Below are 16392 nucleotides of genomic sequence, written 5' to 3'. Positions count from 1 at the left end.
GGGAAAATTCAATGGGGTTTTGATCCCAAGGTTTCTTTGGAAAATTATTTGAATGATGTTATTCAAGTTTTTTGGAAAATTGATTTTTCTAAGTGTAAATCCTAAGCATTCATCTAAACATACAATCCTAAACATACATCTAAACATGCATATTCTAGCCATACATCTAAAGTGAGGTGTGTGCATGTGTCGGTGCTTGTGTCGGTGTACATCATTAGAGTCCATTGTCCTTTACATCATTGGCCTAGATACATTCTATGGTCTTGCAAGAATTTAAAATCATTAGGAAAAACTACAAGATATCTAATTATTACACACTAAGTGTTGCATGGATTTAAATGGCAAGAAGTGGGATGGAGATGGGATGCTTGTGTATGAAACCAATAGATGAAATGGTTAGTAATATAAGGCATAGAAGAATAGAGATATAGGTATGTAAAGCTATCATAACCAAAAGGGAAAAAATGGATATAAAATAAGCAAAAGAAATGTATAATAGACCTAAAATTCTTCACCAAGGCAAGGCTTAACTATGACTTATAATTCTCATGGTTTAACATATTTTCAAGACATGAAATCCAGGTTTAAAAATGAGAATCTAAGAGTTATAGTAAGCCTTACATTTTAATGTGAATTTAGACCTATTTACACTATTTATTCACCAACATTACTTGCAAAGCAAGCAAGTAAACAACATATGCACATGACCAGTAAAAAACACATTCAAACTGTGGTAAATTCCTCACAAAATCACATATCATGAATCACAAGTGTAAATCAAGAATTAGAAGCAAAATTAAGCCAATTTTCACAAATTTTTAACATGAAATTCAAGAAATGAAACAAGAAGTAGCATCAATATTCCCTATCAATTTTTCCAGTATAAAACTATCAAAAAACATCTCAAAACCATCAAGAAAACTCTATAAATTTTAATGGAACTTTTATGAAAAATTTCAAGTTCATCAGAGGTGTAATTATCAAAAGTAAGGTACAAAATAGCAAGAAACAGGTAAAAACGAAAATCTGCAAAGAAACAGGTCCAGGCCCAAAGGGAAATGGATTCTGGATCATCCAAACGCATCAAGAGCGTTGGATTGATCCAACTTCCCCTAACCCTAGATCTAATGGTCCAAACACAGGGGAACATGCGCTTACGGTGTACGCGCGCGCGTGGGATTGATAGGCTGGTATATAAGCAAAAACCAAGGGAAAAAACCACACAAACCTTAACCGTTTCTCTCTCTAACATGAGAAGAGAGAGAGAGTCTGCAAATGACTCATCCTCTCCGGTCACCTTCCACCTTTCTCCGACGTGGTGGCCGGCGGTGGCGCCGCCGCGTCGGAGTTTCAAACTGCTCCGATTCTAAAACTAACTACATGTTCCTGAAGCTCTTTCTCTCCTCTTTTCAATTCCGAAGCTAGATTTCTAAAAAGATTTTTGGATCGACGTAGATCGGGAAAAGAACTTACGTTTTTTTTTTGAATCTTTATCGTTCTCAAATTTTTTGGAAGAAAACATTCTACATCTTTCGATCTACGCCATTCAAACCCGTAACAGAGGACTTAGAAAGAGGAAGATGAGTTAGGAACTTACCTCTGTTTGATTCGGAGATTCGAACAGAGAAGCTTGAAGTGGAGCCTCGTTCTTTGCTTCTGGTGAATGTCTCTTTGTTGCTTCGAACAGATGAACACGTTCCTCTTCTTCTCTTGTTCAACCTCGAATTTGATCCTTCTTCCTCTCTGGTTCGATTTCGAATTCGATCCTTCTTCTTCTCTTCTCACCAAATCCTTCGTGATCACGTTGGATTCGTCGCCGTTGGTGATGAATCTGCGTTTGAATTGCGAAGGTAAAACTCAATGATGATGATTCTTTGGAAATCTCTGAGAGTTTTCTTCTTGTAAATTCGAACTGGTTCTTGTTGATTTTCGTGAAATTGAAAGGGGTTTTGATGTTGTGATGATTCTGTGATGTTGCATTTGGTGTGAATTGAATGGATTTGAACGGTTTTGTGATGGATTGTGTTTCTGGAAATTCAGTTAGGGTTTGTGTTCTTCATGCTGTTCTTGAGAACTCTGTAATTTTCTGAGCTTTGATCCTTGAGATCAGAGAGAGAAATTTGAGAAGTGTTTTTGTGATGTGGCCTTGAATGATTCGTGATCCTGACACTGTGCAGTAAATGCACTATTTATAGCCTGCCATGTGTGATCCTGAACCAATGAGGAAATGCCACCTGGATTTGGACTTGAAAAAATTCGGCCTTGCTGAGTTTTTTGGACTCAGGGACCACTTTGCAATTTCTGGAAAATTTGGGACCAATCTGCAATTTTTAGAAAAAGGACTGGAAAACACATTTTAAAATGATAAAGGACTGGACTGCAATTGACCTAAAAGTTTGACCTAAAATCAAAAGGACCTAAAAAAAATGACACAAAGGGCTAAAAAATGCAATTTTAGAATTTTTTAGGACTAAAATGAAATTAAAATAAAATTGAATTAAAATTGGTAAAAATGGAAAATAACGTAAAGTGAAACGATTAAAATTGACAAAACGGACTAAAACGAACCAGCTACTTAAATGAGGTACTTTAAAGTAACCTCTCTGTCGAAATTTCGTGTGAAATGACCAAAATGCCCCTGGGGACTAAAACGACTAAAAATGACTCAGATGCAATTCTAAAATGGATTTTTAACAGGGAATTGAAGCAAGAGCTTATTCAAACAAATTAAAAGACTCAGAGACAATTTTAAGAGATTAAACAGAGTTTCAACACATGAAAAGACTAAAATGCCCTTAGGGCTAAATTGACTCAAAATGACTTCAAATGCAATTTAAAAAATGGATTTTGACATAGAATTGAAATAAGGACTTATTCAAACTATTTGAAAGGACTCAAACAATTTTTCAAAAGACTGAAAGAAATTTTAACATAGGAAATGACTAAAATACCCTTCTATGTGAATTTTGCAAGTAATATTGAAATAAAATGCAGAGAAAGATGTGATTGATCAGAGACAAATCAACTAGCTTGAAATGCAAGAAAAGAAGAATTGAGTTAGTATTTTTAGGTCCAAAATTAGGGTATAACAGCTGCCCCTATTTAAGTTTCTTTGTCCGGAGAGTCAAGAGACGAAGTCTTTGGGTTGACGGGACGAAGATACTTAAATATTAACATTTGCACTGTTTTTGGACATAAAAATAAGTTTTCAGATTTTCAAAGATATGAATGCCATGCAATATTTTGATTATGAATGCAAGACAAACAACTGGAGTCTATGGAACATGTCATGTCACCGGAGATTTAGGTGGACATTGACAGGGTAGACAAACCAGGGGATAGAAAATATGGTACAAGCTGTTCTTTGGATCGAACTAGCCACTTGACCAAGGAATACAAAACAAGAGATAGGTGCAAGCTGTTCTTGGGATCGAACTTGGCACTTGACCGGAAACACAGACATATAGGCAGATACAAGCTGTTCTTTGGATCGAACTTGACACTTGATTGAAGATACAAACAGATAGACAGGTACAAACTGTTCTTTGGATCGAACTGGCTGTTTGGCTGGAGATATAGACAAAAAGGGTAGATACAAGCTGTTCTTTGGATCGAACTCGCCGTTGGATCATCACCACATCATGCGGGTAAGTGCAAACTGTTCTTTGGATCGAACTTGTCGTTTGACTGAGAATAAAGCATAAGCTGGGTACAAACTGTTCCTTGGATCGAACTTGTCGTTTGTCCGGAAGTATAGGTATATAAGCAGGTACAGGCTGTTCTTTGGATCGAACTAGTCACTTGACCGATAACAAGATACAAATTGGAAGTTGGGTTTAGAAAGATACAAATTGAGAGTAAGTTGTCGTTGACTTGATTTGAAGACAGACATGACCATTTTTGTTGGCCCAAAAGCAAATTGAGAGTGGATTAACACTGACACAGACATTGAATTGAGTTTGAGATTGAAAGAGAGATTGAGAATCGAGATTGGCTAGAGACATAGACATAGACATTGGATTTGGAGAGTTGAAATTGACATTGAGATTGAATTGAAAATTGAGATCGAATTGAATTTGACATTTGAAATTGGATTGAAGGTTGAAATTGGATTGAGTTTGACAATTGGAATTGGAATTGAGTTGAAACTGAAATTGAGATTGGATTGAATTGAGATTGAGGTTTGAGAGTTGAGATTGCATCGAATTTGAGATTTGAAATGATTTGAAATTGAGATTGGAGAATTGAGATTGCATCGAATTTGACAGTTGAAATTGAATTGAATTGAGATTGAAATTGGAAATTGAATTGAGTTGGAAAGTTGGAATTGATGTTGTGATTGGAATTGGGGATTGAAATTGAATTCGACAGTTGAAATTTGGATTGAGTTGAAATTGAGATTGAATTGAAATTGGGATTGGATTGGAATTTGAGTTAAGTTGGAATTTGAATTTGAAAATTGAAAATTGAGTTGAATTGGAAATTGAAACTGAATTGAAATTGAGATTGAATGTTGATTCAAGTTGAATAGGAGAAACTGAATTGAAAGTGGAAATTGAGTTGGATTGAAAGTTGAAATTGGAAATGCAGCATGTATGTATGGTATAACAAGATTATCGAATGTATGAGCACATAAAATGCATGATTATGCATGTATGAATGCTTGAAATGCATGATTGGTTTGTAGCTCAACAAAGGAGTTTCACAGAGGCAGATGAGACATTGGAAGATTGGGCACATAGTGGCTCGTGCTGCAACATATTCACAGGGAAAACCTCTTTGGAGAGACCGTCGTTGAGAGACATATCGAAACCATGGCTGAGGGCAATATAAACTGCAAAGGAGGGATCCTTGGAAGATTCTTGGATGCAGGTCGCCGTTGCTAGGCGTGTCAGTGCTGAGAAAACATCGGATGTTCGCATCTGTGGTCAATGCTTTTAATATTTCATTTTTATTCTTTCATTTTTTCAATCCCATTTTTGCCTGAACCGCCCTTTCGGGTTTTCGATTCACCGGGGAATAAGATTCTTTTCATTGCCCCATTTTTGCCTGAATTGCCTTCATAGGTTGTCAATCAGCGGGGTGCTCATTTTTGCCTAAGCCGCCCTTTCGGGTTTTCAACTTAGCGAGCTTTTCATTTGCATTTTTTTCAATTTTTCATTTTCATTCTGTTTTTTCACCCTTGCCATTGACCACAGACCATCCTGGGGAGTAACCTGCTTGTAACATGTATTGAAATAGACATTGACATTCATTTATTCATGCATGTTTCATTGAAATGTACCCTATTGCTCAGGTTTGCTTCCAAAATAGACAAGAAAAAAGATTTTTCAATTTTCAAAATGTTTGTTTCAGACATTGGCATTATCAAAATGGAAAGAAAATATTTTATACATAGCATTGAAAGTAGAAAGAAAAATAGAGTTTCAAACAAATAGCACAGGCTCAAATTGATGTAGAAGAGTGAGAGTCAGCCAAAGGCATGACTCCACGGGCTTACAAAGCTTGGAAAATGGTAATTTTATTGGTTGGTGATACATTGAACACGATGACCGCTACATTTCATAGAAATTTTGAATTCACAAGTACAGAAGCTTCTGATGATCATTGACAGTTGCAGATGCCCCAAGGGGTTATGGTGATTTGCCAGATATAGTTACTTGTCTCTTATTGTCAACCTCATTTTTGCATGAACCGCCCTTTCGGGTTTTCGGCTCATCGAGGCGCTCATTCTTGCCTGAGTTGCGTACAATCTCAGCGAGCTTTTTCATATTCATTTTTTTTTGTCCCTAACTTTTGCCTGGATCGCCCTTTCGGGTTTTCGATCCACCGGGAAGCGCATTTTTGCCTAGGCCACCCTTTCGGGTTTTCGACCTACCACGCTGTTCTTTTCTTTTTAGACAAAGTATTTCTTGACTATATCGGCATTTACAGGATTCGGAAGTTCAACACCATCCATGTGTGTAAGGATCAAAGCACCACCAGAGAAAGCCTTCTTGACGACATAAGGACCTTCATAATTAGGTGTCCACTTGCCCCTTGGGTCGGGTTGCTGACTTATCCTTCTTTTCAATACAAGTTCACCTTCTTTGAATTCTCGAGGTCGGACTTTCTTGTCAAAAGCATTCTTCATTCGCACTTGATACAACTGTCCATGAGTCATAGCATCCATACGTTTCTCGTCAATCAGATTCAATTGATCGTACCGACTTTGACACCATTCCGCCTCAGTTAATTTTGCTTCCATGATTACTCGAAGAGATGGAATCTCCACTTCCAGAGGGAGAACTGCTTCCATGCCATACACAAGAGAGAAAGGAGTTGCCCCGGTTGAACTACGCACCGTAGTACGGTAACCATGCAAGGCAAAAGGTAGCATTTCATGCCAGTCTTTGTAAGTAGTGACCATCTTCTGAACAATTTTCTTGATGTTCTTGTTAGCGGCCTCAACTGCACCATTCATCTGAGGTCTATAAGGAGAAGAGTTGTGATGTTCAATTTTGAATTCTTCACATAAAGCTTGCATCATGTTATTGTTCAGATTGGAGCCATTGTCAGTGATGATCTTGTTAGGAACACCATATCGACAGATGATGTTATTCTTGATAAACTTGACGACCACTTGCTTGGTCACATTTGCATAGGAGGCAGCCTCGACCCACTTGGTGAAATAGTCAATTGCCACTAGGATGAAACGATGTCCATTGGAAGCTTTTGGTTCGATTCTCCCGATCATGCAATGCCCCACATAGAGAAAGGCCATGGGGAAGATATAACATTGAGAGCGTGTGGAGGCACATGAATCTTGTCAGCATAAATTTGACACTTGTGGCATCTCTTAGCATGTTTGTGGCAATCACGCTCCATGGTTATCCAGTAATAGCCAGCTCTTAACAGTTTCCTAGACATGGTGTGGCCCGAAGCATGGGTCCCAAAAGTGCCATCATGTACATCATGCATCAATTTCTCAGCTTCTTGCTTGTCAACACATCTCAACAAGACCATGTCATAGTTCCTCTTGTATAGGATTTCTCCGTCCAGAAGGAACTTGCTAGCCCATCGTCTCAAAGTCTTCTTATCCCTGTTGGAAGCACCAGGTGGATATTCATGATTCTGCAAGAATTGTTTGATGTTGTAATACCAAGGCCTTTTATCCTTCACATCTTTATCAGCTTGATCTGGCATATTTTCAATAGTAAACACATGAGCGGGTCTATCAAGACGCTGCACTTTGATCACGGGCACATCATTCCAGTGATTGACACGAAACATGGAAGACAAAGTAGCAAGAGCATCAGCCATCTGATTTTCATCCCGAGGGATGTGGTGCAGTTCAACCTTGGTAAAGTATGTCAGCAGACGCCTGGCATAGTCACGGTATGGGATCAGCTTCTCATGATGAGTTTCCCATTCACCCTTTATCTGATTAATGACAAGTGCAGAATCTCCATAGATGTCAAGGTGCTTAATTCTCAGATCAATGGCTTCTTCAATGCCCAAGATGCATGCTTCATATTCAGCTATGTTGTTCGTGCATTCAAAAGTTATTCGAGCGGTGAAAGGAATGTGATGTCCCTGCGGAGTTACAATGATGGCTCCAATTCCTTTACCATAAGCATTGACAGCTCCATCAAACACCAATCCCCACTTGCTATTGGGATCCGACCCTTCATTGATCAGTGGTTCTTCACAGTCTTTTGCTTTCAGATACATAATCTCTTCATCAGGGAAATCAAACTTAATTGGCTGGTAATCATCAAGAGGTTGACAAGCAAGATGCTCAGCAAGGATGCTTCCCTTGATTGCTTTCTGAGCTTTGTACACAATATCATATTCAGACAACAACATTTGCCAACGCGCAATCTTTCCAGTAACAGCAGGCTTTTCAAAGATGTACTTGATTGGATCCATTCGGGATATCAACCAAGTTGTATGATTCACCATATAATGACGCAGGCGTTTGGCAGCCCAAGCTAAGGCACAACATGTCTTTTCAAGCACCGTATACCGAGTCTCACAGTCGGTGAACTTCTTGCTCAGATAGTAGATAGCATGTTCTTTCTTTCCAGTCTCGTCTTGCTGACCGAGAACACAACCCACAGAATCATCTAACACTGACAGATACATAATCAAAGGTCTTCCTTCCACTGGTGGGACAAGGATAGGTGGCTCTAACAGGTATTCTTTAATGCTATCAAAAGCTTCCTGGCATTCATCATTCCATACAACAGGTTAATTCTTTCTGAGCAACTTGAAAATTGGTCCGCATGTAGTAGTCATGTGAGATATGAATCTTGAAATATAATTCAAGCGTCCGAGGAAACCTCTGACTTGCTTTTCAGTTTGAGGGGCCGGCATCTCTCTGATGGCTCGGACTTTGTCAGGATCAACTTCAATGCCTCTTTGGCTGACAATGAAGCCTAGCAGCTTTCCAGATCTTACACCAAATGTACACTTGTTAGGATTCAACCGCAGCTGGTACTTTCTTAATCTTTCAAACATCTTTTTCAAATACACAACATGCTGCTCCTCATCACTTGACTTTACAATCATATCATCAACGTATACTTCAATCTCTTTGTGAATCATATCATGAAACAGGGTGGTCATACCCCTTTGATAGGTAGCACCCGCATTTATCAAGCCAAACGGCATCACTTTATAACAGAATGTTCCCCACGGAGTGATGAAGGACGTCTTTTCCCTATCTTCATGTGACATTCGTATCTGGTTATAGCCAGAGAAACCATCCATTAAAGAGAACACTTTGGATTGGGCAGTACTGTCAACAAGCACATCAATATGAGGCAATGGGAAGTTATCTTTCGGACTGGCTTTATTCAGATCTCTGTAATCAACACACATCCGCACTTTCCCATCTTTCTTCGGTACTGGTACAATGTTGGCAATCCATTCAGGATATTCAGCTGTCATGAGGAAGCCTGCATCAATTTGTTTTTGCACCTCAGCCTTGATCTAAGAGCCATGTCTGGACGAGACCTTCTCAATTTCTGTTTGACAGGAGGACATTCAGGCCTTGTCGGTATCCGATGTTCCACAATATTGGGATCTAGACCCGGCATATCTTCATAGGGCCATGCAAAGACATCTGGATAATCATGGAGAAGCTGAGTAATCTTCTTTTTCACTTCTGGCTCAAGTGCAGCACCAATCTTGATCTCTCGCTTGTTCTCTTCAGTACCCAGGTTGATAAGTTCAATCTCTTCCTGGTGAGGCTGAATGGCTCTTCTTTCTTGCTCAAGCAGTCGAGTGATCTCATACGGTATCTCTTCATTATCTTCCTCATCTTCAGCTTCATATACAGGGAATTCAAAATTTGGAGGAACCATAGGGTCACTGTGTTCAACGGGTTTATTGTGGTTCAATCTGCATAATATGATTGGGATGATTTTTAGAAAAAGTTTTTCATGCAGATTTTTGAAATTAATAAGAAAATAACAAATGTTTTGGTTTTTTCTGGCATTACCATTATTTCCAAGAAAAAGGCACTAAAAAGTATAAAAAACAAAGAGTCGCGGAAAAGACGACAACTTTTATTGATAACGGCAATGCCGAAACAAACACGCCCTTACAATGATATCACTTTCGCCTTGGGCAGAGCGAAAGGATTGTTATTTTGAAAACAAAGAAAAACATGAGCAACAAGACACATTACATGGAAGCATGCATGACTAAAGGAACATCAATGGCCTCCCAATTTCTCACAGTGCCTCTTGGTACAACAAATGTAGGCACGTAACTACTCTCAGCAGCATCTTCAGCAATAACATTGATAAACCCAGCACTGTAGAAAGTTCCAGTTGAAATGCTTGAGGTTGGGGAGAATCCAAGGCCCTCTTTACGCTTGTTTTCCAAAATCTGAATCACTTTGCCCCAGCCAGCAGCTTGCCCTTCTTGAACAGCTTTCTGGGCATCTTTCAATGAAGCCATGCTAGCACTGGCCCTCCGGGGCTCTGCACCCTCGACAGTCAAGCCTTGAAATGACGTCCCTTCGGCGGACCCTGCTTCAACACAAGAGGAAGATGACACTTGGCTAACCAGATATGCTTCTTCACCATGTACAGTGACAATCTTACCGTTCCTCATGAACTTGAGCTTTTGATGCAAAGTAGAAGTTACTGCCCCAGCGTCGTGAATCCACGGTCTTCCGAGGAGACAACTGTAAGAAGCATTGATGTCCATGACCTGAAAAGTGATCTGAAATGTCTCGGGACCAATGGTAATTGGCAAGTCTACTTCCCCAAGAACATCTTTGCGAGATCCGTCAAAAGCCTTGACCAGATAGCTACTTCCCCTCAGAGAAATTCCATGATGACTTAACTGTCTCAGCGTAGACTCAGGCATTACGTTTAAAGATGACCCAGTGTCCACCAACACATTAGATATCATGTCAGACTTGCAGTGTACTGAGATATGCAAAGCTAAATTGTGGTGTTTCCCTGCTTCAGGGAGCTCATCGTCACCAAACCCCAAGTTATTGCAAGCAGTAATGTTACCCACTATTCCATCAAACTGATCCACAGAGACTTCATGATCAACATAGGCCTGTTCCAGTACTTTCATCAACACTTTCCTGTGAGCTTCTGAGCTCAAGAGCAGAGACAAGATGGATATCTTTGATGGAGTTTGCAGCAGCTGGTCAACAATCTTATAGTCGCTCTTTTTGATAAGCCTCAGAATTTCATCCAGATTAGACTCGTCAATAGATTGGCCTGTTGGGCCGGGGTTCTTGTCAACAGGAGGAGCAACTGGTGGAGTTATTGTGGCAATAGGTGTAACCACCTTCTTTTGGAACAAGGGTGGACGGACTTTTCCGCTTCTCAGAGCTGTAATTTCTCCTGCAACATTATCAACTGTAGCTGGGGATACCAGAGGCACTTCTACTCCGTTCTCAATCATGGTTGCATTGTACTTGTAAGGAATTGCTTTTGTAGAGGCGTAGGACACTGGACCAGGTAGCCTGATCACCAAAGGTTCAACATTTTTTGTCTGAGATACAATTTCAACAGGAGAATCATGAAATACTGGCACAATCACACATACATCACTGGCAATCAAGTGCTTGTCATCCATCAGGCTCTGTATATCATCTTGCACCACACAACAACCCATAGGATTTTGATGACATTCTGAACAAGAAGCATGATCGTGATTGAACAAATAAGCCTGGCAAAGTTTAACATGAAGCGGTACCAAGGGAGTAACAACATTGCGGACATCCAACATGGGATGCTTTTGAGGAACGGGGATCCTTTCAAAAGCTTCAATCATGTTAACAGCAGCGTGGTTTGGAAGTGGGTTGTCAAGAACATGAGGAACGCTATTTTCAAAGGTCAACCGTCCTTTTTCCATCAGGTCCTTTACAATATACTTCAGAGCATAGCAACCTTCAACATCGTGGCCTTGAGCGCCTTGATGGAATTCACATGTAAGATCCTGTCGGAAACTAGGAGGCAAAGGATTAGGCGGAGGCTTGCCTGGTCTAGTGGCACAGTGTCCCTTAGCAAGTAAAGTTGGGAGGAGCTCAGCATACCGCATAGGTATTGGTGGAAAATAAGTCTTGGGTCGAGGACCCTGTTGTTGCTGCTGCTGTTGCTGAGCAGGAGGCTGGTGCTGCACTTGTTGAGCAATGGCATTAACGGGCACTGGTGGTTGACCCGGTGGCAGAGGATATTGCTGGTAGAATGGTGGGAAGAAAGGATGTTGAGAGTACTGCATGTATTGGTAGGGTAAAGGTAACTGAGTAGCATTAGCAGGTGTAGACTGGTTACCAGATACCATCCCTACCTCGGATTCTTTCCTCTTATGGTGGCCATTACCATACTTCTTTGGTGCACTGGCTGAAGATTCACCCTTTTCAAGAACAATGATACCCTCTCTGACAGCCTCCTCTAGACGAGTTCCCATGGTAACCATGTCGGAGAAGTTTTTTGGAGCAGAGACTATCATTCTTTCCTTGTATTCCTTCTTCAGAGTCTTCAGGAATGTCTGTGTTAATTCTTCCTCATCAAGTTGAGGAGAAACCCGGGCAGCTGCCCCTCTCCATCTCTAAGCATATTCACGGAAAGTTTCATCTGATTTCTGAGACAAAGACTTAAGAGAGTCTCTATTTGGCTTCAGACGGGTATTGAACTCATAATGACTTTCAAAAGCAGCAGCAAGTTCCTCAAAAGTATGGATATCATCCTTGCTCAAACCAGTGTACCAATCTGCCGCATCTTCTGCTAGGCTGTCTTGGAAGCAGTGTATCATCAGTGCATCATTATCTGCATAATTGGCCATCTTTCGGACGTACCGAATGACATGGCTATGTGGACAGGAAGATCCATTGTACTTGTCAAAATCTGGCACTTTGAACTTCTTAGGAACCTCAAATCGGGATACCAAGCATAGATCACGAGCCTTAGCAGAGACATTGTTCCCACGACTAGCTTTGACCTCACGGAGTTCTCCAGCCAATTCCCTTAACTGTTGTTTCATAGAACCTGCACATCCTTGCCTTTGTTGCTCGGTGCTCATCCTCTCGATTTCATTGTGAATCCATGTCCATCTTTGATTTTCATTAAGCTCACCGGCTTCATGGCCATGGTGCCCCTCTTGGTGCAAGTTAGCACCTTCTCCTTCATCATGGTGCAAGTTAGCACCTTCTCCTTCATCATCTTGTTGTTCTAGAACCTGCACATCATCAACATACAACCAATTTTCTTCCACCTCGGTGGTAGTCCGAGGTGGGTTAGGCAATAAAAACATGATTGGCACATTAAGCTTAAGTTGGTAATCGAGTGGTGGACGATGTTTAATGAAATTCATAGCAATGAGGGTTTCCCGGTTAAGCTTATTGTTTCCCTCAATTGGTTTGATCCCCTCATCCTCACTCACACCAAAACACCTAGCTATGTATGTAATGATGCCACCCACTACTATGTCTCCCCTACCGGCTGGTCTAGTAGCTACAAAGTCTAGGTAATCAATCAAATAAAAGCCAGTGTTGACGGGGTGGTTGTAGAGCATTGCCCATAACATGAACAACTCATCGGTTCTAGTGTTTCCTAGCTCGGTTCTACCCCAAATAGTGCAAGCCATGACCCTCTGAAGGTACCTATGTACGGGGTTGTGAATGTTGCTAGCTTTGTTGGCTCTAGGGACATAGTTATCAAGGCCGGTGATACGGTTCCAAAAGGCAGCTGGGTCATAGTTATCCGGTTTTAGACTATCATCCCAATGATCATGAATATACCCCTCATTGACAAAACCTAAGGCTTCACAAAAGTGCTGAAGAGACATATTATAATCAATATTCATTAACCGGAAAACAACTCTATGATTAGGGTTATCAAAATTCAACTTATCTTTGGTAAAAACAAGTGAGCTTAAAAATTCATAAGTGAAATTCTCATAACCCCTCATAGGTGTTAGCATATCAGTCCAACCTAGCCTACCTATCAACCTAAAAACATCATCTTTAAGCCCTAGCACATTCAAATCATAGGAATCAGGATATCTAGAGGGATGTAAGGTTTTAGAAGTAAGAATTTTGTACCTGTCCCTTTGTTTGTTATCTTTGAACTGAATTCCATGATTCTTGACTTGTGTTTGCTTCTTTGGGGGTGGACCTCCTTGAGAACTTGCTGGTTCTTTACCACTTCTTCTTGAAGCCATTGACTTTTGTTTGGATTGTTTTGAAGGTTTAGGGTTTGGGAAGATTTTTGGTGGAGAGGATTGGGTTAGGTTTGGGGTTGATGTTTAAGTAAGGTTTGTGGGTTTAGATGTGAAGATTGGTTAAGGTTTTGTGGTGTTTGGGTTAGGTTTTGGAAGATTAGGGTTTTGGTGAATTATAGGTTTGGATGGTTGAAAGTTGTTTTTGATTGGTGGTTTTTGTTTTGGATGAAGTTTGTGATTGATTGGTGAAAGAATGGAGTAGATTGATGAAGATTTGAGTGAGATATGAAGGTTTGAAGGTTTGAAGGTTATGGAGGTTTAGAGAGAAGTTTGAAGGTAGAGAGAGGTTTGTGGTTTGAGAATGAATGGAGAAGAAGAGAAAAATTGGGTTTATAAGAGGCTAGAACACGGGCACGGCCGTGCCACCCTTGGCACGGGCCGTGCCAACACTCTGTGGCTCCAAGCCTTTTTTCCTTCAAAAATACTGGCACGGCCGTGCCATACCTAGCACGGGCCGTGCCTCTTCTCTGGTCCTGGGGCTTCAAAATTTTTCCATTTTTTTCGAATCAACTTGGACAATTACCTACAAAAACGCTTAAAACAAAGAGAAACAAAACAAAAGCAATTAAATGCGTGGGTTGCCTCCCACGAAGCGCTCTTTTAATGTCATTAGCTTGACGGTTAGAAAGAGTCCTTAGAATGGATCAAAGATATCATATTGTGTAGATGACGCTATAAAAAGTTCTTTCACAACATGATCGTTAAGCATGCAACAAGAGTAAAGAGCGGGACCCTTCATAACATTTTCCAACTCGTATCCTACCATTTGATCACTCACTTGAAAGACTATCCTACCAAGTTTAACATCAATGAGAGCTCCCGCAGTTGCGAGGAAAGGTCTACCTAGGATTATAGGGACGTCATCGTCCTCTTCAATGTCAACGACTACAAAATCAGTGGGGATGTATATCCCCTCTATCTTAACAGGTATGTCCTCGACAAATCCTACAAGTTTCATGGTAGAACGATCGGCTAACTTTAATTCCATTTCGGTAGGTTTCAACTCTCCTATCCCTATCCTTTTAAGAAGAGACAAAGGCAGCAAACTAACACTAGCTCCTAAGTCACATAAGGCTTTGTTTATGGTTTCATTCCCAATTTCACACGGTATGGCAAAGCTACCTGGATCTCTAAGCTTAGGGGGTGCTTCTTGGATGATTGCACTAGTTTCCTTAGCCAAGGCTATTGTCTCATTATGCTCTATAGCCCTTTTCTTTGAAAAAATTTCCTTTAAAAACTTGGCGTATAGAGGCATCCTAGACAAAGCTTCAGCAAAGGGAAGTTTAATGCAAATCTTCCTAAGTATGTTAACAAATTTTTCAAACTTACCCTCTAGTTTAAGCTTATCAGGATTTAAGGGGGATGGAGTTTTGTTTTCTTCAAGTGGTTTTGCTTCTTCTATCACAACTTTATCACCTAAGGGTTTGACATTTTCTTTCCCAATGTTTTTAACCTTAGCAAAAGTTTCGCCTAACTTACTACCCCCAAAAGATATGACATTAACTTGGGCTTTGGGATTGGCTTCGGTTTGACCAGGAAAGACTCCCGGTGTTTGGGAAGAGGTAGCCACTTGTTGGGCTATTTGAGCGATTTGAGTTTCAAGCATTTTAGAGTGAGTAGCAATAGAATCAACCTTGGTATTGGGCTTGGAAAGAGAATCATTCAGAAACCCAGTTTGGTTTTTAAGTTCTTGAAGTTGTTTGTTTTGGTTGGCAATTGAATTTTCCAACAAAATTTCCAAATTGGATTTCTGAGTGAATCTTTGGTTGTTTGCATAACCGGGTGGTGCTACTTGTCCATAGGGATTTTGGTTTTTATAAAAATTTTGATTTTGTCTCATCCCTTGGTTGTATTGAGCATAATTCATTTGCTCAACACCATTAATAGCACTACCTAGTTGGCAATCAACACCTGCATGACCAGTTATACCACATATTTCACAAGAAGGAGTAGAAGCAGAATTGATAGCACTAACATTGAGTTTTTCAAGTTTTTCAGTTAGTGTATCAATTTTAGAAGCAAGGTGGTCATAGTTAGAGACTTCGTGTATACCTGCCTCCTTTTTGGAGGGTGAAGAACTAGTGATGGCTCTCTCGTCGGTCCACTTGTAGTGATTTTGAGCCATGTCTTCAATCAAGGCATACGCCTCCGTGTAATTCTTGTTCATAAGTGCTCCACCTGCAGCTGCATCAACAGACATCTTAGTGGTATAAGACAAGCCATTATAAAAAGTGTGGACTATAAGCCACTTCTCTAGGCCATGGTGGGGACAAAGTCTTAGCATTTCTTTGAAACGCTCCCACGCCTCATAGAGAGATTCCCCATCTTTTTGGTTGAACCGCGTGATTTGGTCTCTAAGTTTAGCGGTTTTAGATGGTGGAAAGAAACGGGCAAGGAATGCTTGCCTCATCCGATCCCATGAAGTAATGGAACCGACTTCAAGGGAATGGAACCAAGCGCTAGCTCTATCCCTTAAGGAAAAGGGAAAGAGATGAAGTCTTACGGCTTCTTGATTCTCCTTCATGGTTCCACTAATTCATAGGAAAACAGAGATGTGAAGATTGGGATCCTCAGTGGGGGATCCCGAGAATTGGTTTTGCTGCACCAAGTTAAGTAGGGCAGGCTTAATTTCGAAGTTGTCATCCTCAACCG

The 16392-nt window shown here is 40.5% G+C and overlaps 1 non-coding gene across 1 annotated transcript; it reads left to right on the top strand.

The window, feature by feature from the left end:
• The first annotated feature begins 15995 nt into the window (after positions 1-15995).
• Positions 15996-16102, top strand: LOC146954977 (small nucleolar RNA R71). Its single transcript, XR_015025136.1, has one exon. It is a non-coding gene; the product is annotated as a small nucleolar RNA R71 (small nucleolar RNA).
• Positions 16103-16392: the final 290 nt, after the last annotated feature.

This window comes from Medicago sativa, chromosome 1 (assembly GCF_051527215.1).
Source record: "Medicago sativa cultivar Bolivia chromosome 1, Bolivia_mono, whole genome shotgun sequence".
Lineage (NCBI taxonomy): Eukaryota > Viridiplantae > Streptophyta > Magnoliopsida > Fabales > Fabaceae > Medicago > Medicago sativa.
Note: the sequence above shows the minus strand (reverse complement) of the source record. Positions and strands in the feature narration are given on the sequence as shown.